Source organism: Haemaphysalis longicornis, unplaced genomic scaffold (assembly GCF_048455015.1).
Source record: "Haemaphysalis longicornis isolate Haplotype H1 unplaced genomic scaffold, Haemaphysalis longicornis Haplotype H1 scaffold_2, whole genome shotgun sequence".
NCBI lineage: Eukaryota > Metazoa > Arthropoda > Arachnida > Ixodida > Ixodidae > Haemaphysalis > Haemaphysalis longicornis.
Window position 1 is genome coordinate 117,573,780 of NW_027526295.1, and position 24,241 is coordinate 117,598,020.

Genomic DNA, 24,241 nt, shown 5'->3' on the forward strand with positions numbered 1-24,241 from the left:
CACAACAAGAAGTCTTCTTACTGCCCAACAGCAGTTTCGTTCTAACTCTTCGGTCCGTCCGCAACAATACTATCGTCACCAAGTACGCAAGACCCACCTTTGGCGAACTCCCGACAACCAGCCGTTCTGCTAACACAGTGGCGAACCAGGGCACATTTATCGCCGGTGCCCCTACCGGGAAATATGACTGCCTGAATTCCCACCCAACGCTGTCCGGCCCCAATTCGGAGAAAGACTGGTCGCCCCTTCTGACTACCTCGCCGAGCGTCGAGCTACCGCACCACTCCTTCGATCGCGTTCGCCGTCCCCAGCTCTCCAAGGTTCACCCAGCCGCCGTACTCCTGGAGGGCCACGTACCCGGCGGTCTCCAACGCCACCACGGGGAAACTATATGACGCAACCTTTGGAGGCAAGGTTGCCAGTAGTCGAAGCTCCGAAGGCCTCCCTCTACCGCCGGCAGTTGGGGAACCGGCAGCCCAAAACTTCGACGTCGACGTAAACGCGCGGTCCGAACTTACAGTTTTTCTCTACGGACAAGAAATGACCGTATTAGAGGACACCCAGGTGGACTACTCGATAATTAGTCGGTGACTCTCTGACAGGCTCAGAAAGGTAAAAACCCCATGGGATGTACTTCAGATTCGAACTGCCGGGGGTCACCTAATGACGCCTGTCGGAAAATGTAGCGCGAGGGTACGCATTGGCGACTCCGAATTCGTCGGTATGTTCGTCGTCCTTCCGGAGTGCTGCAGAGAGCTCATTGTCGAAATGGACTTCTTGAGCGATCATGATGCCGTAATTGACACCGGCGAAAGCTTTGTTTTATTTATTTTTATTTATTTTATTTAACGATACTGTTAGCCCCAGTGGGGCCGTTAGAGGGTGGTAGACAACAAAACAAACAACACTAACAAAGCTTCTCAGCCCGATACAAAGACGCATTTTTATACACAAAACCAAGACCAAATTTGAGCACAGATACCATTTGCACGCAGTGGCAAGCTATAGCGACAATGAAAACAAGCAACACGTGTTCAACAAACGGGGTCTCATCGGCCAAGCAACATCCCCGCATACAAGCGGCGCAGCAAATTTTCTGCAATGGAATGCGCAGGAACTACACCAAGAAACATGTGTACAGCGCGTGCGCAAGACAGAAGCACACGGAAATGCAAGAACACACGAATAAAACGTTACAGCAGCTATCAATCAGTTATAAGTGACTAATGACGAAGCAGGTACGACTCAAACTGATTAACCGTGACTGCGGAAATTGCAGCCTGTGGAAGTGCATTCCAGTCTTCTATTGTTCTCGGTAGGAACGAATATTTAAAACTGTCAACCCTGGCATTAATTGCGAGAAACTGGCCCGCATGGCTACCCCTGACCGCGCGAGTGTTCCTAGGTTTTAAATACGGACTAGTGTCTAAGTTTAGGGAATTGTTTTTTAGCATAAAAAAAAACTTCAACCTAGCTATTCTCCGTCGGTCTGAAAGGCTAGGTAGGTTGAGAAGGCTTAGCATGTCACTAACCGAATCAGTGCTTCTAAATCTCGACAGAATAAACCTAGCTGCTCGCCTTTGTATTTTTTCTATCTTATCAATCTGGTATTTCCTATACGGATCCGATATAATACTCGCATATTCTAGCGTAGGCCGCACAAGCGTCAAATATGCCGTAAGCTTTGCTTTGGTTGATGCCAGTTTTAATTTTCTTCTTAAAAACCACAGCTTCTTTTCTGCAACGCTGCACAAATGATCAATGTGAGTTTTCCAACTTAAGTCTTGAGATAGGGTGACACCCAAGTATTCAAAATGCGTTACTCGCTCTAGCTCATGCCCGCCTAATCGGTAGGAAAACGCCAACACATTTTTTACGTTTTTAAGTGCGAATGCACTTTATAAGCGACCCCAAACCATCCACCGCCGGCGGCGGCGGCGGCGTCGGCGGCGTCCGCAGTGCTCCTCTATATTTAAAAAAGAAACAGCATCCGGCGCCAGGTTTCGATCCGAGGACTTTGCGGCCGCAGCGCGACGCGCTACCAACTAAGCTACGGAAGCCACGCTGATATCAGTGTGAGTAACGCGCCTTATATCTTTAACGCATTCAAACTACGTCGTCAGCGGCGTGTGTTGGCGACTCAGCGGCGTTATAGCGGCTTGATAACTGCGTGGTGTACACGTGATACTACAAACCCGATGGAAGAGATGGAAGAGAAGGCGGCGAGGCGGTGGGCTGCGGGGGCCGAGCGCAAGCGCCGCAAGCGGGCCGACAACCGTGCATTCGCACTTTCACATTCTCCCCCTCGGGGAAATGCGGGGGAATTTTTTTGTGACTGTCATGTACGAGGTTTTGCAATAGTTAACTTTCATTTTCCATTTATTGCAACAGTCGCCCAGATTATTCAGTGCAGCGTTTAAAGCGAGCTGATCTTTGCGATGAGTTATTCTTGAATATATAAGGCAATCGTCTGCGAACAGGCGAAGCTTAATATTAGGTGAAACTGTTTCTGCAATGTCGTTGATATAGCACAAGAAGAGCACCGGGCCGAGCACGGAGCCCTGGGGCACACCAGAAGTCACACTTAAAATACGGGATTTCACACCATTAATTTCAACAAATTGTGTCCTGTTACAAAGGTACAATTTAAGCCACTCTATCAACTTCTTATTTACACCGAGGCGTACTAGTTTCTCTATAAGCTGCGCGTGGGGAACCCGATCAAAAGCCTTTGACATATCAAGGCAAACTGCATCAGTTTGACCCTTTTCATTTAAAGATTGTGCAAAATCGTGGGTGGTTTCTACCAGCTGAGTAATAGTTGATAAATTCCGCCGAAAACCATGTTGGCTAGGGACCAGAATATTCGAATGCTCAAGGTACTTGTACAGGCATTTTGAAACGACATGTTCCAGTATTTTACAGCATATGCATGTAATTGAGATTGGTCTGTAATTGTCGACGCTGCATTTTGCTCCAGACTTATGAACAGGAACTACCTTGGCAGTTAACCAGTCACTGGGTAATGCATTTTGCTAGGGATGCTTTGAAAATAACCGATAGGTACTTCGCAACCCACTCTGCGTAACGCTTCAGGAATTCACTCGGTATACAATGGGGGCCAATAGATTTTTTTGTATCCATCTCGAGAAGAATCGAGAGAATGCCTTCCTCTGAAATAACAACGTCCGGCATGGTGCATAACGCAGACAAGCTACATGTATCGAGATTCGTTTTTGGAACTTCTGGGGCCGAGAACACAGAATGAAAGTAGTCGTTGTACATATTAGCAATCTGCGCACTGTCAGTAACAATGTTTCCATCAGCATCAAGATACTGCACATTCTCTTTAGGCTCGGCAAGGTGACGCCAAAACCGTAGGGGTGAAACTTTCATAAATTCGGAAAGCGTGTTTGAATAATAGTTTTCCTTCGCAGCTGACAGCATAAGCTTTAATGTTGACGAAAGAGACGATATCTCGCTTTGACTTTTTACTGCAGATCGCTTCTTGCGCCTAATTTTGCGTTTGAGCTGAATAATTTCCCGAGTCATCCAAGGATTGTGTTTCCTCACAGTTTTCTTTCTTTGCGGTACAAACTTATCCAAGCAGTAATGAACTATACTTTAAATGTACACCACAATTGATTGACGTTCATTCCCACGTGAAACGAATCCAGAGATATTTCTAGATAGTCCAAAATGCTAACATCATCAGCTTGGCTAAAATCGTTTACCGTGATTACCTTTCTTTTAATATGGCTGGGTAAAATGAACTTCTTAATACAAAGCAATACCATTTTATGATCAGAGAGGCCTTCGTGAACCGTTACGGTGTATTCCTCTATTTTCCTATTCACAAATACCAAATCTAAGATTGAGTTTCTTGTTGGACCAATCCTGGTAGTTTACTTTCCAACTTGAATGAAGTCATTATTAAAGGCAATATCCAACAACATCTCGCTGTGCTTAACATCTACGGAACCTGTTTTGAGTATCCCAACAAATCCCGGGCAAGTTAAAATCTCCTCCCAGGATTACGCGTGCGTTTGAGGGGACGTTGTTAAAAATGTATTCTTGTATGGCTTCCAAAAAGGCAACGGGAGCATTTGGGGGTCTATAGACAGCACCAATAACGTAAGTTATTCCAGCAGACATTATTTTACACCAAACACTTTCTGTGCCGGGACAATCTTTCATGAGTACGGGTTGCATTCCCTGTTTATAGATAATTGCCACCCCGCCACCGCGAGCATCGCGGTCGTTGCGGATCATTTTGTAAGCGGGCGGAATTATTTCGGTATCTTTTATATCTGGACGCAGCCAAGTTTCACTCACTATGACAATATCGGGGTTGTGCACAATAAGCAAATGCTCAAGTTCTAGGGTTTTGTTCACTAGGCTTCTCGCGTTCATGTTTATCAACGTGAAATCCACAGCTTTGGGTGCACATTGTCACAGGTTTCCCTCAGCGCTCACCCTCCTCTTATCAATTTTAGTTCTGCAGTTATTTTCGTCGTCCCAGCAGAACACTTCGTTATCAATGGTAATTCTGTCATGCGCAAGTCTGACCTTTGAACCACTACTCTTTTCTTTTTTGGCACTCTCCCACAAGTTTCGGCGTTTTTGCAATGTTTCCTGCGAGTAGTCACTTGACACGGAAATTTCCGAACCTTTCAGCTTCTTAAAGTTGCTGAATACTGCTGTTTTTTCATTGTAATCGAACAACCTCATGATCACGGGGCGGGTGTTATCGGCGCGCTTTTTTCCCAACCTGTGAATTCTTTCGACCGTATTCACTTTAAGACCAAGGAGCTTGTCAAATACGTCATGCAAAACTTTCTGCCTAAGTTCTTCATCTGTTTCATTTTCGCCTTCCGGTATACAAAAGACAAGCAAATTGTTACGACGGCTCCTATCTTCCAGGTCGACTAGCTTTTGCGCCTGTGAACGGACAGTAGTTTCTACACTCTGAATGGCCACTTCTAGAGTCTCTATCTTCGCTTTGTTCAGTGGTACATTTTTTAACGTTTCTTCGATTAGCTGCATCTTCTGATGGAAAGTGACCAGCTGCTTAGAGAACGATTCATGGCTATCTTTAATTTGCTGGATATCTTCCCTTAGTGCCTGCTGTCCCTTCAAGAGTTCCTCAAGCATTTCCTCGATTTGAGGGCCCGGGTTGGCCTCAACATCTCCGGCGAGCATTAACAACATGGAAACACACTGCAAGACATTTTCAGCAAACACTTCGGGGCACGGCAGAACAATGGCAAACCTATCATCGCATTTGAAACACTTTTCATTTTTACGAACCTGGAAAAGCAGGATAGACAGTTGAGGCGCCTTCATTCCAACAGCTTCGCCGTGCCCACGAAGTGGCTCGCTGGCAACTGGGCTTATATAGCCGATGTGGTCCGTAGTTGGTGGGGCGTTGCTCGTCCCGGGCGCATGCGCCGAACCACTGCAGATTGGAGCGCTCCACGTAGGCGGCCACAAATAGCGATCTTCATCTCGCTGGACGGAGAAACACGGGCGTGAAGCTTGTCCAACGCTCGTTGCATGACACAGGAAAGCCTGGAAAAGCAGGATAGACAGTTGAGGCGCCTTCATTCCAACAGCTTCGCCGTGCCCAAGAAGTGGCTTGCTGGCAACTGGGCTTATATAGCCGATGTGGTCCGTAGTTGGTGGGGCGTTGCTCGTCCCGGGCGCATGCGCCGAACCACTGCAGATTGGAGCACTCCACGTAGGCGGCCACAAATAGCGATCTTCATCTCGCTGGACGGAAAAACACGGGCGTGACGCTTGTCCAACGCTCGTTGCATGACACAGGAAAGCCTGGAAAAGCAGCATAGACAGTTGAGGCGCCTTTATTCCAACAGCTTCGCCGTGCCCACGAAGTGGCTTGCTGGCAACTGGGCTTATATAGCCGATGTGGTCCGTAGTTGGTGGGGCGTTGCTCGTCCCGGGCGCATGCGCCGAACCACTGCAGATTGGAGCGCTCCACGTAGGCGGCCACAAATAGCGATCTTTATCTCGCTGGACGGCGAAACACGGGCGTGAAGCTTGTCCAACGCTCGTTGCATGACACAGGAAAGCCTGGAAAAGCAGGATAGACAGTTGAGGCGCCTTCATTCCAACAGCTTCGCCGTGCCCACGCCGTGTGAGCTTTTCTACGAAAAATAACACACCAGAACGTACCGCCAACCGACCCCACACCTGTGAATTGTCGGCGACGAAGTTCGCCTACCACCAACGGCCTGCATGCTTGTTTCCGTTAGGTGTGATGACCTATTAGGCGGCCCTGGTATTGCCGAGTTCTTGAGTCCCCTTCTTCTGGAAAGTGGGATCGCCATTGCTAGTTGCCTGTTGCCGCTAGCACGCGGCGAAGCGGAGGTCCTGCTGACAAACTTTACCAATGAACGTCGACGAGTCGCAAGGGAACGGCGGTTGCCGTCTTCGAAGACATCGACAACCCAACGGACTGCTTCGTTCTGCAGAGTAAAGCGTCAGCCGTGGTGCCAAATAAGCTCGTAATCGATGTTAACCGCAACCTCCCGACGACAGAGCAACGCCCGCTTTCTGAGCTCTTAAACAGTTTCCGGGACGGCGTTTCGTCAACTTCGGGCGTCCGCCAAACCCAGTTGGTCAAACACGGAATAATTACTGCCGGAAATGAAAGACCGGCTCGGTAGGGGTTCGGCAAAACCCCTACAGAGTGTCCACAAAAGAACGAGATGCGATAAGGCAGCACGTGGAGAAGATGCTTGACGACGACGTCATTCAGCCATCGACAAGCGCATGGGCGTCACCCGTCGTCATGGTCAAAACGAAGGGCGGCAGCTTGAGATTCTGCGTCGAGTATCGCAAACTGAGCCAAGTAACCAAAAAAGACGTATATCGTCTGCCGAGAATAGGCAACTCACTCGATAGATTACGACATATCCACTACTTATCGTCAATGGACCTAAATAGCGGATACTGGCAAATTGAAGTCGATAAGCGTGACCGTGAAAAGACCGCATTTGGTACTCCCGACGGGCTTTATGTATTCAAAGTTCCTCCTTTTGGTTTGTGCTGAGCGGCTGCAACATTTCAAAGAATGATGGACACGGTTCTGTCTGGATTGAAGTGGCAAACGTGTTTGGTATACCTAGACCACGTAATCGTGTTTTCAAGGATTATTTACATAGTTGCCAAGGCCACAGGCTTAAGGTGGAGACGCCTTTTATATGGCGAGGTTATTTCTGGCCTATTAACCCCCAAAGCAAACGTCGTACAGGTGATAAAAAAGGAAGGAAAAGTCCGGCAAAACAAAAACTCAATGGTTTTTAAAGCTCTTTTTACAGTCCTGCCATGTACATTTTTCTATGCAAAGCAACCACACGTCCCACCATACCCCCCCCCCCCCCCCCCCCCCGCCGCAAGGAAAAGAAAAGAGAAAGAGAAGACAATGACGCAAAATAGAAAGAAATCGCTACAGATGCTGTCACTGGCTCGGCTTCACCTTCACTCGCTGGCCGATATGAGCGAACCACTGCCCTCGAAGCGTTATTCTTTTTACGGGCAAATATATTCGGGAAGCGCCTCAAATAAGTGGATCTTTTCTGCTCTCGTTCCCACAAAATGCAACATAAATCCTGCAATTCCATCAGCCGTTCAGTTACCGAGGAGTATTCTCTCCACAATATCTGCGCACATATTGAAGGGCGATTTAGTGCCATTCACGAAGTTTCGACCAGGCCGGTGTGAAAATGTTTTTTATATGCGGACGAGCAACAAATAAAAGCTAAATTCCCTGGCAAAAGACAGAACGAAAGTACCTTCAAAGGGAAAAGGTGGTGTCATGAGCTATATTACGTCCTGTCAATATGCCTGAACACAGAACAAGGAACAACCCTATCCCTCACTTTTGTTCCCAGGATAAGAAGGCAGGAATAGATGATAAGGCCAAAAAATATATGCCCCTGGGAGATCTCATTTGCTGGATTCCCAGCTTCTACTAGCCGGGCATTTTGTGCTAAATAATGCACTCGAAGCCTTATTTATTGCTCTAGTGAAAAAATGCAAACGGCAGTTCTGAAAAAAAAATGTATGACCTCCATGGGAGTGCCCAAAAAAATGCACCGCGCATCCGACACTTGAAGCCGCTGTTTGTTTTCCAACAGTATGCCCTCGACAATGTCGGCGTACACATTGGAACACGTAATTTTTTTCCACTGTACCCAGTTCCACGTGCTCTTCACATATTTTTAGGCGGTCCAGTAGTCGGATAGATTTAATTTGGAGGTAAGCTTCCGGCTTGAGAGAAATTAAGTTCCTGGGCTTGCGTGATGGACAGCCCACGGTCGTGCGGCAGTTGACGCAACTTAGTGTTTAGACCTTTATCAAATAGCCGGCGAAGTACTCCAGAGAACCGTCCTTTGTAGACATGGATTGAATGGTCCCTTCGCCAGGTGCTCGGTGGGCCCCAAGAGGACGTCGTCAAGAAGCACTGCAAGGGTTTCGACCTGAAAGAGCATTTTGAACGGGTGACATTTGGCAGTTTTATGAGAGCATTCAAGGACTCCCGTTGTATGAAAAAACGGCACGCAAGGAAAACACGTTTGTGTTAAGGACAATTATGTGGGCACTGATAATAAGAAGGTAATTGTCTAGATAAATGAATACGCAGTTACTTTCTAATGAAGGGCTGCTGTCAAAACGCTGGAGCTTACAATGGAGAACTAAGGTACTTAAAACTAGATTAGAAAATATTTCCCGCTGCGATAGCGATTCGCTCAATTGCCGGACTAATTTTTGGCTCCTTTAGCTGAGATACCCTCAGTTTTAGCAGCAGGTTCGGTTCGTCCACGTGGACTGAAGCCGTTTTTGACGCACCACCAAGTTGTTCAGCGAGAGCATTCGATAGATGAACAAAAACGTTTGCACATTTGGTTGGCCACCATCTCCAGCGACATTTCTCGCAATGCCAAAATACTCTACAACAATAACAAAGGTACATCAGACGCAAGTGAGATCTTTTCCAAAGCGCTCAAATTAACTCTACGGGAATCCCCACCGAGGTTTCCAGTCGGAACAGAGCGGAAGCCCGGCTTTAAGAGGCTTTCTATTACAGACCACGTGCTATGCAGGGTTTTCTCAGTGCCGCACATGGAGGCTTCGTCAGAAAACAAGCTTGCCTCTGCTTGGGTACGTCTTCTACGTAAGTAGACTAGTGCTCAATCAACGCAGTTTTCTCTTTTATGGTCTGCAGGGTGGGCAAACATCAAAATAATCGAAGCAGAGATAGGCCAACTTCATTCACCAACATGTCATTGTTTAATAACTTACTGCAATGTGATCTCTTTCAGTGTATTGCGCTTCCTGGGGTTTCCTTGTGTTGAATCAGTCGAAAAACTTGTTAGACGTCTTGTGAAGTTGACAGTTGCAACAGAATGACGCAATTTTACGCATTCCTCTTGCTTCCTACAAAATTCCATTGCTGTTGCAGTGCTTTAACAAAAAGCTATAATGGGAAGGAAATGATTTTGTGACTAATGGTGCACAACATAGAGAGAAAAATTAGTGATTTTAATTGTTTGGATCAGCCGCGTTTGCATTCACACGCCTGAAGTGCAAGCTTTAATCTGAATTTTTGGACGGCATTTGGAGAGATGTGAGCCTTCCTTAGCTTTAGCACTGCCCGGAGACCCAACTGCTTTTTCTCATAGTCCAGCAAAGCCCGGTAGTGGTCATGAAACACTTCTTCACCCTGTGGAAGCTGCGATATATGCACAAAATAAATCACATTTTCATTAGCTCTACGAAGTTTTACAAGAGCCGTGTATACTTCCCACCAGATATTTTACAACCTTTAAGAGATTGTTTTGGATGCACTTGTGGATGTGGGGTGATCGATGACCGAGTAAATTACCCGTGAACGGTCGCACAAGTGTTGAAAGTACGTTTGAGGATTCTTGCTATTACCGCTGTTACCTGACCAGGAGAAGATGTTGTGTGTAAAACTCCCATATATAATTTTTAAGTTTTGCTGATAGAGCGCTAACTGTTTACATAAAGAGCTAATAGCCGATCGGTTCGAGGTCGAGTTGTCACATTTCGCTGCGTCAACTATGGTACCAGCATTGGCAAGGTTTACAACACACAGCAGAAGCAGCCTAACCGGTATGGGGCCAGGTGCAGCACTAGAGGCACAAAAGATGCCCACAGTTTGAGACCCGCCACCCAGCAAGGGCCGGAACAGCAAAATCAACCTGTGGTCTCCATCCTTCACGAGGTCAGTGGGTCTCGTGTGTTCACACAAGTGCGCCTACCACAGAAGCGCCATGTCAGATTCCCTCAGGTGGACACTCTTCCTCACACTCATCTCATCAAGCATGAGGACACCTGCGAAAAATAGTTTTAGTAAAATGTAACTGTCAACATTCAACCAAATATTATGTAAAATAAATGCAATAAGCAGTATCAAACCTCGTGTTTTCCTTTCGGGGACTTGTTGCAGCTTCTTTTTTGAGTGCAGTGAACCAATGTCCGTCAAACCCACGATCAGGTTTCAGGCTTCTTAGGTAGGTGTAAACAGTACGAGGATGGGCAGGGGAGAAACGGATTTTCATAGAAGAATGTGTACACGGTGGTAGATTTTATTTTCAGTAGCAGGCATTCTTCGTACAGCCATTACTTCTTCTATCATAGGTTAAAAAGTGCAGGCTACCGCAATCACAAACATGCTAACGAGCGGGCGCATTGATATACATCCAACAGGCAGCCACAAGAGAAAATTCCGATTGCATATGTACGTGCAACATAATTGAGACAATGTAAGGATAAGGTGAGAGAAGTCATTACGTCGGAGATTCAGCCATAGAACAAACCAACACAGTTTACAGCGGCAATTGCGCAAAGAATTCATGCATTGATTGCAGCAGGAACTATTTAAGGCGAAACCACATGCAACGTTTTGGTCGCGTCTTGCGGCCGTCTGCGGCGCCTGGTGCCGACGCGGAACGGGCGTTGGAGAGGGCGAGCAACCAGACAACCAGAAGAGTACAGTGTACTAGAAGGGGCACTGCAGCGGCCGCCGCTCCCCGCGCGACTCCCGCAACGTCGCCAGTAGCGGCGGCGCTGCGGTCAACCAATCTTCCTAGCGGGCGGGCCATGGGGCGGGCGAAGCGTTCGCGGTGCACGGCGGCGCGCGCCTGTCGCGCGCTCCAAAATTACCGTTTTCAACAGTTTTATTTATATTCTCTGGTTACAACGACGAAAAAATTATATACCTCCACCGGAGAGCCACAACGCTCGCTGAAACGTGCACGGCGCCGAGCTCGCCAAGCTGCATCCGCCGTAATAAACGCAGTAAAATTGGAAGGAAATAATAGCCCCGCAATTCTAATTCTTTCATCAAATGAAACACTTACAACGCAAGCTACCCACAGTTTGTTGCATATTTTTAAGGCCAGCCTGGAGAATCCAAACATTGCGTGGATAAAAGCACAGAAGAATTAGTGGCAAGACCTGCAAGAAATCGTCAATTATGCACATGAGGGCGTGGGGCATGTATTCACGGAATAAGGAAGTTAGTCTTGCATGAATCCACAAAATCATTTTATTCTCAAGGGCGTGGCAGAAAAAAGTAATCAACACAAACAATGAAGCAGAAAGTATGCTAGGCAAAATGAAACAAATAGCAAAGTGACTACTCCATTCAAAAATCATGTTTTAGACGGGATGTTCGCAATTTTACACCACAATAATCACGAAAGTTGTGCATAGTACTGATATGTTAACAATGAATAGTAAAAAAATGTTCACATACATATTACACGTACAATAGATACGAAACATGTTCACTTATTAGTTAACAATTTAAAGCTTCAGTAGCTGCACCTGTACACAAGTGCGGTACAGCTTCTACATCCCGCATCGTAACCACTGCCGCTTCTGCTGCAAGTTTCCGTAGTACAAACGTTCTCGAGTGGGTAACACCGTCGCTGTTTACAGTACGAAATACTGCCTCTTCTACTGTCACAGCTGTGCCGGCGTCCAGTGAGAGCAAGACGTAAAACACGCTCCATGGGCACCTTGCATCTCATGAAAAGTCCCGTACTGGTTGGGCAATGCCGCTCCTCTCAACCGCACCTGTCACAGCGGCTCCGTCACTTGTCTCCGGCTTGTCAACATATGCTCAGTAGTGCCTTTTTTTCACGGCAGGACATCCTCTTCAGGTTTCATCTTTTTGTCGTTTCTTTTTGAAGGCAAGGGTTTACTTAAACATGGAGCAACGTTCGGTAGAATCGTTGGAACAGCGCCCGGTGCGAGGGTCGGGCTTCCACGCTCAATACGCGCCTCTGTACCGTTAATATGATGAACAGTCCTTGACAATGAACACACAATAGTCCTTGACAATGAACATACTCCTTCTCAAAGTGTAACTCACAAATAGCACAATCCGGCGTGAGCCTCCTGTCGCTTCTGCGCAGGTTGCGTTCCCATACGCTTCTTCTCCCCGAGTCAGCGGGTGCTTTAAACGACAATTTCTTGCTTGCTTGATTCGGGAGTACCCTGTGTTGCATCTATGTTGCATCTATAGGTGCGAAGCACTGATTCAGGCGTTGCTTCTGCGCCATTTGTGAGCCGTAGTAGCTCACATTCACAAGCAAGGCTGCGAAACGCCGGTTCGGAAGATTGGGCGAAACGGAAGATTGGACGACAGCAGCGCCGCCGCTCCGTTCGCCACCAGCGGTGCCGGCGTACGTATGCGCCGCCGCCTCCGCCCGCTACACTGCCCCTTCTAGTACACTGTAACAAGAGACGCGCGAAGAACGCTTCTCCGATCCAAGTTGCCAGACTTACTTTGGCAAAGGCAGCATCGTTCTGTTTAAGTCATTCCTAATAAACTGAAGAATAATCAAAACTTCAACAAACAAAACACGTTAAATTGATGTTCTATTAAATAAAGTGCTAAAGAGCCGCCAAATAAAGAGCCGCCATGTTGCGTGCGGAGGGGGACCGGAGATTGAGGATAGCAACATCATCCGGCGCAGACGCCGAAAACGGACCGAAAATCTGGGATACGCAGACACCGGCGCTCCGAGCGCGCTGCTGTGTATTTGGTGGCGCGCTGAACGCGCGCCGCCGCGGACGGTCTTCAAACGCGACCGAAAGTCGCATGTGGTTGCGCCTTTATGCAACAGTGCAGCCCGATGTGTACCCCAATCCTTACAGTGTATCCCAATCTTTGTAGAGAATGTATTTACAGGCAGCTTGAAAAGCTCGGAAAATGTTTGCAAGAAAACAGAGTTGGTTTAAAATCAGGATTTTTTGCGGGCCCATGTGTTAAAACTTACCAAGCCGCATTCGCCGACTTCGCGCCTGACTTCATTAGGCACTGGTCGGAGATCAGTTTCTTTAGAATAGAGAGCTTCTGAAACCTTCCCTCCAATATGCTGAGTTTTTTTTGCGACCTGCCATTTTCGCAATCGTTAATTGTCACTTTTGAAGCTGATGCTTCTTGCTTCGAAGTTGCGACCTGAACTTTTCTAATTACTATGAATGCACTGGCTTTTCTGTTTGTCAGGCTTTATCCAGCTCTTGTGGGTTCTCTGCTCATCCCCTGCAAAGCTTAAAAGGTCGCATCGTAACACGAGCCTTTTATTATACAATTTATCGCTGTAAATTGTGCTGACACTGCAAAAAAGTGACAAGTTTGGAGAAACTTGCCTTTACTCACACGTAAAGTTGCGTTCCCAGTGCTAAGGTTGCAGTTGTTCGACGTGTTTCCTCTTCCGCAGATATTTGGGGAGATACGGCATCGTTTTGCAGGTGACCGCTGTGTAACAGACCTGGGGCGAGCAGTCCGCTTCGAAAGATATGCGGGCAAGCCTTCAAATATAGTTGGAACCCCTTCTGCTCGCAGGTTTGGTAACTAACGTCGCAGCGATATGACGCTTCAACATATTCACGACGCACTCGTAAAACCAAATGACGTCAGCCATGTACAAATTATTTTCACAGACACGAGCGTGCGGTGAGTCGAAACCAAATCCGCAAATTTCCTGCCGGGGAATGACTAGTTCCCATTTCGCGCACTGCTCGGCATCCGAAGGAAGGCGAAATAGTGACGCTTTCTCGTCATTTCCTTCGTAGCCAGAACGGCAGCCACGAAAAAGGAAATTACACGGCATGATCATTCACAGAACACTTCCCAGCACTGATAAATCGAACGGCCCATCTCAGCTTTACGCGATAGGTAAATCGAACGAGCCCTGCTAATACAGCAAAGAGCTTCAGCTACGCGCCGCAGTCCCCTTCGGCCGCTTCGACAGCTGCCCTCTGATCAATGCCAGCGCCGCGGCGCGGCCTCCCTGGGCAGCCCACGAAGCTCTCCCTTAGCGTGACGGCGGAGTTTAACGACCAGAAAATCTAAGTTTGCGCCGCCTACGCCACTAAATCCCCCTCAACTGCCTACCGTCGAGTCGACAATCTCCCTTACAATGTATACTGTCCAATGTAATGCTCATTACAAAACAATGAACCACACATTGAGATCTTGCTTCAAAATCCCGCAGGATGCAAGGCGTACCGCTTCGCGCCACATGTCGCTGGCAATGCTGGCGACCATCGCTTGTCGTCGTCATCCGCGCTGATGGTTCAGCTGACATTGCCGATATGGTTTCCGAGCTACCACGCATGGCAAACTGTCGTTCGGCCATGACTAACTCCGCCGCTTTTCTTCATTAGTTTCTCGGGGCACATAGAGTCAATTCTGCAACTCATGGGAATGACACGATTACTGTTCCGTATTATCGCTTCAGATGTTCTACATGACTCGTATGTATGCCACGGGCACCATTGTCAGAGAGAAAGTGAGAGAGAGAGAGAGATCAACCTTTATTCTGCACCTGAAGTCCGAGCAGCGGAGTTATCAGCCCTCGGAGGAAGGGGGTGTCGCATGGTCCTCCGACAGTGGTGGGCTTGGCGGAGGTGTAGAAAGAGTTTCAATATGGGCAGCCAAGAGGGACCACAGGGCTGCCCGTAGGTTTTCGGGGGGTGCGGCCCAGCTAGACCATGAGTAGGAAATATCAGGGTGGAAGGGGCTCCTGGAAAGAAATGTGGAAGACGAGGTCGCCCGTACACAGCGCAATATGTATGTTGATTGTCCTGATAGCCACCGCATACCGGACAGTGCGAACGGCCTGGTGACCTCTGAGTGTAGTGGAGGAACAGATTACAGGGGAGGAACAATGTCTGTGCCTGCGTTATATGTGTAGCGTGTCTCCGTGACATAAATTTAGATGGGGAGGGAAGTACCATTCTTGATGTGCGGAGGTTGCCGAGATGTTCGCGGCGCTTTTTGTGATACATTTCTCTATCATCATTTGGATTGCATTCCTCAGGCCCCGGCTGAGGGCTGCCCGGAAAACGAGCGTCGCGGGCCAGAGCGTGAGCTCGTTCATTACCCTCTATGCCTTGGTGGCTAGAGAACCATTCTAGGAAAATGTGTTGGTAGGGATGAGCGTGCATGTATGTTGTCAGGCTAGCGTGTACAGGGAATGGAATGTCATTCGTGGCGAAGCTTCGTAATGCTCCCTGCCTGTCCGTGCGGACTGTAACGTTGGTGGTCCGATGCTGGTGAAGTATAATGGCTTCTGCGATAGCTTGAGTCTCTGAAGCTGTGGGCGAGGGGACGTTAACATGATGCAGTATCTGAGCCGTGCAGGGGCCAACCGATGCCGTAGTTGTATGGTCCAGAAAACGGGCGTCCGTGTAGTAGGTGTCATGGGTTGGTTCTGGCAGGTTTTGAGCGCGAGATGCTCTACGTTCTTGATCTGTGGCAGGATTCATGTGTTTTGGAATTGGTCGCACGGTGATACTTGGTATCCTCTCCCAGGGTGGCAGCGGGGGTAGGATGGATTGGATATGGTCGGTGGGGTACCCAAAGGCGGGAAGAATTTCCCGCCCATGCATTGAAGTTGTTAGTCGGTGGTGCTGAGCTTCGGGATAAACCGATGCTTTTTCTTCAGGAGTGTTTTGGAGGGCAGCGTCATTAATTATTGCCGTGGGGGCGTAGAAAGGTACTTCCATTTCTATGCGGATGCATTTTCTGATGTTTGTTTTGATTTTGTTGGCTTGTGTCTGGGTAAGGCGCTGAAAATGGTATGCATAGATGACGCGTGACAAAACGAGGGCTTCGTCTACTTTGCGTAATTTGTGTCCTTGGAGCCCTTGATGGCGTCGCGCCCCGTGGCGGAGTATTTGGTGAATTTGGTTAATCTGGCAATGATGGATTTGACCCATTCGGTGCTTTTAGCATCTTGTTGTAAGATAAAGCCCAGGACCTTGATGTGGCTACAGCGAGGGATGAGTGAGTTGTTTACTGTCGGAGTGATGAGCCTGCAATATTGGTTATTTTTATTGGTTCTTTTGTCGAATACAACTACATATTGTTATTTCTCGTTTGAGCAGGTGAGTCCGACGTCGTGGGCGTGCCCGCGAATGATATGAAGGCCCTGTTATAACGTGTATTCCTGCTCGCCAGGGCTACCGTTTTTACACCAGAGTTGACATCATCAGCGTATATGCCTCGTTGAAGATATTGGGATAGCGTTCAGTTTGGAGGGGAGATTCTTCATCGCCAGATTTAAGAGCGTTGGTGATAATATGGATCCTTGCGGTGTGCCTCAGTAAATTGGCTATAGCGGAAATGGTTTCCCATCGGTTCCCAAGATGCAGATGGTTCGGTTGTTAGAAAATTTTTATTTTAAGGGAAAATAAGGATACCCGGTTTAGTTTCCTTGAGGCTGAGAAGTGCCGCGTCATGCAGCACATTGTCAAAAGCTTTTTTCCATCTATTCCTATGAAAGTGCGTGATTGGGCTGCACTGGGCCGTGCGTATACGTCCTCATGAATGCGTTTGGCTATGTCCTATGTGCTCACATGCTTTCAAAATCCCACCATTGTGGCTGGGAGGTGGCCGCTCTTTTTCAGGTGCCATTCCAGTCTAGCGAGCACCATTTCTAAGTACGTTTTTCAACACGTCATCAAGATAGGTCGGAGGTTGGCGGGTGTGTTTGGTGGATTTTCTTATTTGGGGATGAGGGAAACATGAACTTTTCATTCGGGAGGTAGGTTTCCTGATCTCCAAGTCCGACTGATATGGTCGAGACATTGTGCGAGTTTCTCGTCAGGCAGGTTGCGGATCATTCCGTAGGCAATTTCATCGGGTCCCGGGGCCGTGTTGCGAGTGAGTTGATGCAGTGCCATGTTTAATTCTCTGGTGTAAGTCCGAGTTGATTTCTTCATCCTCAGCTTTTGGGGCTAATTCTGTGTGAGGGATGTCGATGCGTGTGGTTCTACAAGGCGGGTAGAGTGTGTTATGGATCTGTTCTGTGATATCATGTGGTGTGCCTCCCATCGCTAAGTGAAGCCGCTGGACCGTGTATTTTGGTTTTTGTTGTCCCAGCAATGTGCGAAACAGTTCCCTGACACTTGGCATATGAAGCTTGGCGTTAAGGCCTTCGCACTTGTGAAGCCAATTCTGTGTGGCTAATTTGTCGGAATACTCTTGCGCTTTGTGATTTAGGCGGTAAAGGCGTTCTTTGAGCACGCCGTTATGCTTGTCCCGTTTCCAGCGTTTGACAAGTGCATGGCGCTTCCTCCAGAGGGTAAGGAGGTGCTGGTCAATGTAGGGATTTCATTCGGTGCGGGATATTATTTTGGTGTGTTTACGTACCCCTGTCATGGTGGCGTCGCTCCATTCAGCAAATGGAATGCAGCTTGTGCCAATTTCTTGCAGGTGTTTGCGGACATTCGGCCAATTCGTTAGACTTTTTGTGGGCCTGCTTGATGGGTTTATTTTTGATGATCGAATAAAAGGGACACTTGTGTGAATAATGGTCTGGTCACTGCCATGAGTTTCTTCGGTTGGTTCCCAGGCGGCGATTAGCAGACTTAGAATACAGGAACGATCGGGACTTGTGTCGATCTCTTCAGTAGAGCCGAGCCTCGTGGGAGAAGTGGTGTCATTCATTAGGGTGAATTGATGGAGGCTGGCAAATTCGTGCAATTTCCACCCTAAAGGGGATGTTCAAGTGTAGCCCCAGAGGGGTTGAGGAGAGTCGATATCTCTAAGCAATAGGAGTGTGTCCGAGCTACGAGTTCTATTATACATCGTATGGAAGGCGGGGAGCGTGGCGGCTGTTTGTTTGGGCAGCCCATAGCAGTTTACAATAGATATGTTATGACCGTCAACCATCGTAGTAGTAGCTACGTGCTCTTTTTCAAAGGTATTAAGATGCGTCGTGTCCAGCTGGAAGGTGGGGAACGTCTTGTCTACGCAGGTAATTGTGATGGTAGGCGGTGCGAATAGCGGTTTCGTCCCTTTCCTTTTCGGGATAATACTTGGCTGAACATGGCGATCATATTCCGGAAGGAAAACGTCTCCGCTAGTTTTTTGTAAGGTAATAACATCCGGTTCGTTGTTGGTGATGAGCATGTGTTGAAGTAAGGCATTGCGTTTTCGGCGGAGACCTCCACAGTTTCATTGCCATATTTGTGAGCGATGGAGGCGTTTGTGGTTATTGGGTGCGTATCCTAGACATGTTCTGCGTGCTTTGGCCCTGGGGTGGCCGGGCTATGGTGCTTGTGGAGAAAGAGCTCCCCTTCTACGACTTGTAGGCGCGCTGTTAACTGTTGCAGCATGTTCTCGAGAGGGGCGAGAGCTTGTTGAATAAGGGAGGCAAGTATTTGCTGTAACAGCCCAGGGAGCGGCTGTTGAATGATCTCGTGCACCTGCTGTGCCATTGCTGAGGAGGATAGTGGTTGCAAATTTTGTATTGTGTTAGTGTATATTAGGTTTAGCATAGGTAGCTTGAGAAGCGGGGGTTTAATAACTGGAGGAGAAGTGGAGGGAGGTAGCCGGGCTGTTCACCTATGGCGGATATTGCTTGTCTTGTAGAGGATCATGGTGTGGCAAGAAAAGCGACGTCTCTTGGACAATGGAGCGAGCCTGTTGGGAGGCCTCTATATGAGCCTTGTTCTGCCCATGCCTTTTTCTTGGTGGATGAAGCCTGCTCGATGTGCCTGGACGGCGGTTACGGCCACGGCTGTGGTGTTTTGATTGATCCGTGCTATTGCTCCGTTCGTATGACCGGGACAGAAGGTCAAAGCGGTTGCATGTAGGGAGCAGTGGCCACGCGCGTGCGTCGTCACGTTGCGGTGGGGCTTCTTGGCGACGTCGCTGTGTGGCATAAAAACGGGAGCGGAGAGCTTTCGTTGCGTCGATGCGCGCTTGACAATGCGCGAATGAGGACTCGTGCTCTCCAGTACAGTTTACGCAGTGAGCCTCGCACTCATGGGGGGTCGTTACGTGGTCTACGGTTGGGGGAAACTGCTTGCCACAGTTCGCACATCGTACGTATTCGTTTTTGTTTCGGCAAACATCGGCGCGACGTCCTTTTGCGTGTCAGTGCTGACACTGTTTGCTCTGAGGTTGTTGCGGGAAGATGCGGTAAACGCCGGAGAATAGGTGGCATGTCGGGGCACGTTCCGGCCTTCAACTGTGATTCATATGGTATTAGTCTTCCTAGTCTCCGGGCAGCTAATGTCTTGCAGCCTGGAATGTGAAACTGTGCACGCAGATTTTCGTCCGGGACGTCCGTGAAGATACCATGAATTACCCCACGAGCATTGGAGGGGTCATTTTCTACGTAAGATCGAACTCCGTGGCACTTGCCGTTGATGTGGACTTCAGGATGGTTTCAAGCTGGGCTAGTTTGAAAGACATTCTTGGATAAAACCAGCGCGAACTCAGACAAAAAAGAAGGAAGTGCAACACAAGGTGCTAAGTGCAGCCAATGCAAACCTAATTTTCCTGCCATTAACATTTTATTTAGGCACCGTGATCAAACAACCCGCGAAATCATGGAGGCATTCCACATAGCAGAGCGAGGTGATACGTGTGTAAGCCAGACAAGCGTGTGTCTCCAACCTAAAGAGATTGCATATCTGCGTGTGCCTTTACTGTAACATATGTACATCTAGTTGTGGTATCCCCGTCACCTTTGTAAACTTGTTTCGACCAGGCGCACTGTTTTCTTATTACTTTATTGTTTCTGTTAAAAATTTATATTCCCCCTTCCTGATAATAACATTTAGTTGTTAGACCAGCGGCTGTCGTTGTGTTGCAGTTTCTTCGTCTTTGTCTGAGTTCGCGCTTATTTTATCCAAGAAAAGATGAGGACTTCCTGCATTCAAATGATCATCAGTGGGGGTGTATGTGTCGGTGGCGAGAAGGTTCGGTGAAGCTCGGAGTTTGATGAAGGTACTGCTCATTGCTAATTTAATCAAACCAGCGGTTTCAAGTATGGCGTGGCATAGATGAGCGAAGTTGAGTGCTGGCGCTTCACGATTACATCACGAGCTAGACGCTTCGCGATTCCTTCCGTAATTGCTGCTGAGAGTACCGGAGCGCCAAACCCTGAATTTGCCGTTATGAGACACGGCAACACCGTGGCGCTGACTAGTAACGGCAAGACAACCGTGGAGGCCTACAAGGTGGCGAACGTTCAAGCTGTCTGTGAGCCGCGCGTCTGCGATCTACACATCTGCACTCCTGGCGAGGATTCTGGGCGCCCGGAACTACTGGCGGAGCTCGCTACAGATTATCTCAATGGACAACTTGGTGCACCTAGCAACGCGCCTAGCGATGCCTGCGACGTCCTCACGGAGGGCCAGGGCATCGGACTCTCCAAGGACCCGGTGACTAAAACTGGCAAGGATGCGGCAATCCCAAACCAACCCAACTTGATTTTTTTCGACGGTTCGGACGCCGCTGCCGGTCGTGCATGTTTCCTGCTAAAACACCACATGGGTTACCGTCGCGACCGGGCGCCGTCGCCATTTGAAAAACGGTGGCCATCTTTCCCCGGCACTGGCGTTTTCACTGGCACCTCCACTGACGTTTACGCATGCTGGTATCTACACCTCTGATGTGTGCACCAGCGTGTAGATTTGCATCACGGTTACTATCAGGTGAACCTAATTGCTCAGAGCTCGGGAAAGGAAACCCGGCAGCTTAAATGACCGCCCTCGATGGAACGTTGGGCGCGCTCCAACAAAGAAAAAATATCTGTCCTCAAAGAGGGTACAGATAAACCGAATATTCAAACAACCAATAAGGTAGCGAGCGAGGACAGCTTTGGAACCTGGGGTCGGGTCTTCGGGACAGCCTTGAAGACAGGGCTACGTCTTCTGGTGGACCTCGAAACGATACTGACGGGTTTCTTTCGGTGAATACATGTTGTCCGCCGCATTAGGCGCATATCTTACGCCCGCTCGTAAATATGCTCGATGTACTTGGGTAACAGCTATGCATCAAATAGCGGGCACTGCTCATTCAGGCGCAAAAGCAATTTCGCGGAATACAAATTTTATTTACACGTGAAAGGGAACAAACAGTGCCGTTTGGCGAATTGAGAGAAACTGTTGCCACGCTATTGATTTCGGTGTCAAAGTAGCGGCGGCAAGTGTCTGTTTCAAGTAGCTCTATTTTATGACCGGGGCAGGTTCATTAGACATGGGTAGATTGATGGGTCAGTTGGTACATTTTGATGGTTGGGAAAGAAAGCACAAAAAGACGCTAACACGAAGTAGACAAGGGGTGACTTACGCTAGCCCGGCACCTGACATTTAATTGAAATAAAAGCGATAACATCGGCAAAAACCCCGTGCCAAAGCAGCCACCAACAAGTGCACCCTTTGATAAAAATGCTTTCGTACTACTTAATGTTTTTCTCTCTTTTAGTTTCGCGTGTTCAACGAAGTCTAGAACAGCTTCGCCATTCAAGAATTGGGCGTGAGTGCAAGCTTCCGTGAATTTTCCTCCACTTTTTATTTTTTTTTTTTTTTTGCTCGAGCCAGTACGCGTGGTTGGGACGCCCTGTGGTAGACGGGAGGCTGGCGCTTCCGACAGCTCCCAATTTTCTCGCTTCTCGGGGGTTCTTGTCTTTTATTTTTCTCTGTTATATTATCTTCTGTTCTTTTTTATATTCTCTATCATTACCTGTACTGCTAGCATAACTACTGTGAAATTCCGCGTCGGCTTGTCTTCCTCAGCACCTCGTAGAAACATTCTTCGCTTTTGTCTGTTTCACAAGCTTTTCCATCACACGCAGCTACGCGGGGTACTCATTCTTCCTCCCAGGCACATTTCGGCTCACATAAATGATGTCCGTATGGTCGGTTTCCCGCCCTGCACAATTCACACTTTTAACTATCTATTCATACCGCCTACGTCACAAAAATAGAACCACATATACGCACTCTCGGCAATAATTTTGGACCACCAACTTTTTTAAATCACTGTAGCTAACATTGTATATTCAGAAGCACTGTGTTGAATTTCACTGTATTTTCCTGTTTAGTTGGGTTTTTTCATTTGTGTGCTCTGTCTCGAAGTATCTTTGCAGTGTTGTAAACCCATTCCCCTATCTAAAGCATTCGGCCCTGAGGGCACCTAAATAAAATGTGAACAAATAAATAAAAAAATAAATAAATAGATTTAAATGGACAATTAGGGAAGGTAACGGTATGTGCCGATCCGTCGCCAATCTACGCGTCGGTATGTGCTACCCACAGGCAACAGTCATCATCAGTGCCTGTCTTTGTGTTTAGAAAGGAGATCTCCGGCTTGATTGTTTTTTGAACAGACTGCTCTTACCCGCCTCTCGCTTGGGCAGTTGATAGAATTATACACCATTGGAAGTGGTGGGGGTGCGGTTTCAACGTCAACCAGCACGAATCCTGGAACTTCGACGCCGCAAGCTCCCAATGCCCACCACCCCCGTTTACGCTGTTGATTAACCAGTACCACAAATGCCACAGATCGTCGGCTCTGGCTCCATCCCTCAGCGCGATTCCCCATTCTTCAATGGCGAGGGTGATTAGGATGCCGAAGATTGGCTGTCGACATACGAGCGGGTGAGTGCTCACAAGTGGGATGGTCCCGCAAGGTTAAGCAACGTCGAGTTCTACCTCACGCAGTGGCTCACATGTGGTTTTTGAACAACGCACGTGGCTTCAAAACATGGGGCGATTTTAAGACAAGGTTCTCTGAAGCATTTGGCAGACCTGCCGTACGAAGACTACGTGCAGAACAACGCCTCCGAGGAAGAACTGAGACGCAGGGGGAGAATTTCATCAGCTACATCGAAGACGTTGTCGATCTGTGCATGCGCGTCGACGTGGCCATGTCTAAAGCACATAAGGTAAAACGTATTTTACAAGAAATCGATAATGAGGGATTCAATATGCTGCCTGCCAAGGACCCGAAAACCTGGACGGATGTCTTGACACTCTGCCAACGCTTTCATGAGCTGCGCAGGCAACGAGTCCTGGTCTGGCAATCCCTGGGGACAAATGAACTCTCTAGTTTCACTTCCACTTCCGAGCACTCTTCACTTGAGACGAAGATAAAGGACTTCGCCTACGAACAAGTGCCACGTCAACTATCGATTGTGCCGTTCGTTCAACAGCAACGCCAGCGGATGGAGGCACCACCTTCATGCCAACCTGCGTCTCTTCAGCGAACCATCCGGGAACAGGTCACCGAGGCGAGGCCCTGCCAACTACTCGCCAAGCAGTCGCAGCTCGTGCTCCCCTCACTGTTCCCTGACGTATGCTGAATGTGTGGCGCAGCCCGATTGACCGTTTATCCATTCGCCGGAGCCAACCATGCAAGCAACTGTTCCGTTCAGATATCAGCCAGGCCCACAGTTTCAATGTCCTGTGGAAGTGGTCGGCCAGCAATCGAATCATTTGCGAACGCAGGACAATCACCCTATATGCTACTCTTGTGGATACGCCGGACATGTCGCACGTTACTACCGCCGTGTAGTGCCACATCCTGAGCTTTTGAACACTCCAGAAAACACGCCTAGGCAAGTTCACCATCAGGTATCCTCAAGCTCTTCCCTTACGTCACTAGCGCCCGACCACCCAAAAGTTTACCAGTCGCCGATCGCCTTCTCCCCATCCCCGCTGCCTTTCGCCTATGCGCCGTCAGCCTGCTCCTCTGAAAGTGGAAAACTGATTTCCGCAGTTCCAGAGGCCTGAACTTCGTATTCAGCGAAAATTCAAAGTCCTCGTGCCTATCCACACAATGTTACAGATATAGTTGAAGGAGTCCCTGTCCTCGCTCTAGTCTAAACTGGTGCACTCATATCTGTTATAAGTGCTAAACTCTACCTCT

At 48.3% G+C, this 24,241-nt stretch overlaps 1 pseudogene; it reads right to left on the minus strand.

Annotated features, from left to right (window-relative positions):
* Positions 1–272: 272 nt before the first annotated feature.
* On the minus strand, positions 273–14,614 carry LOC144168245 (uncharacterized; annotated as a pseudogene).
* Positions 14,615–24,241: the final 9,627 nt, after the last annotated feature.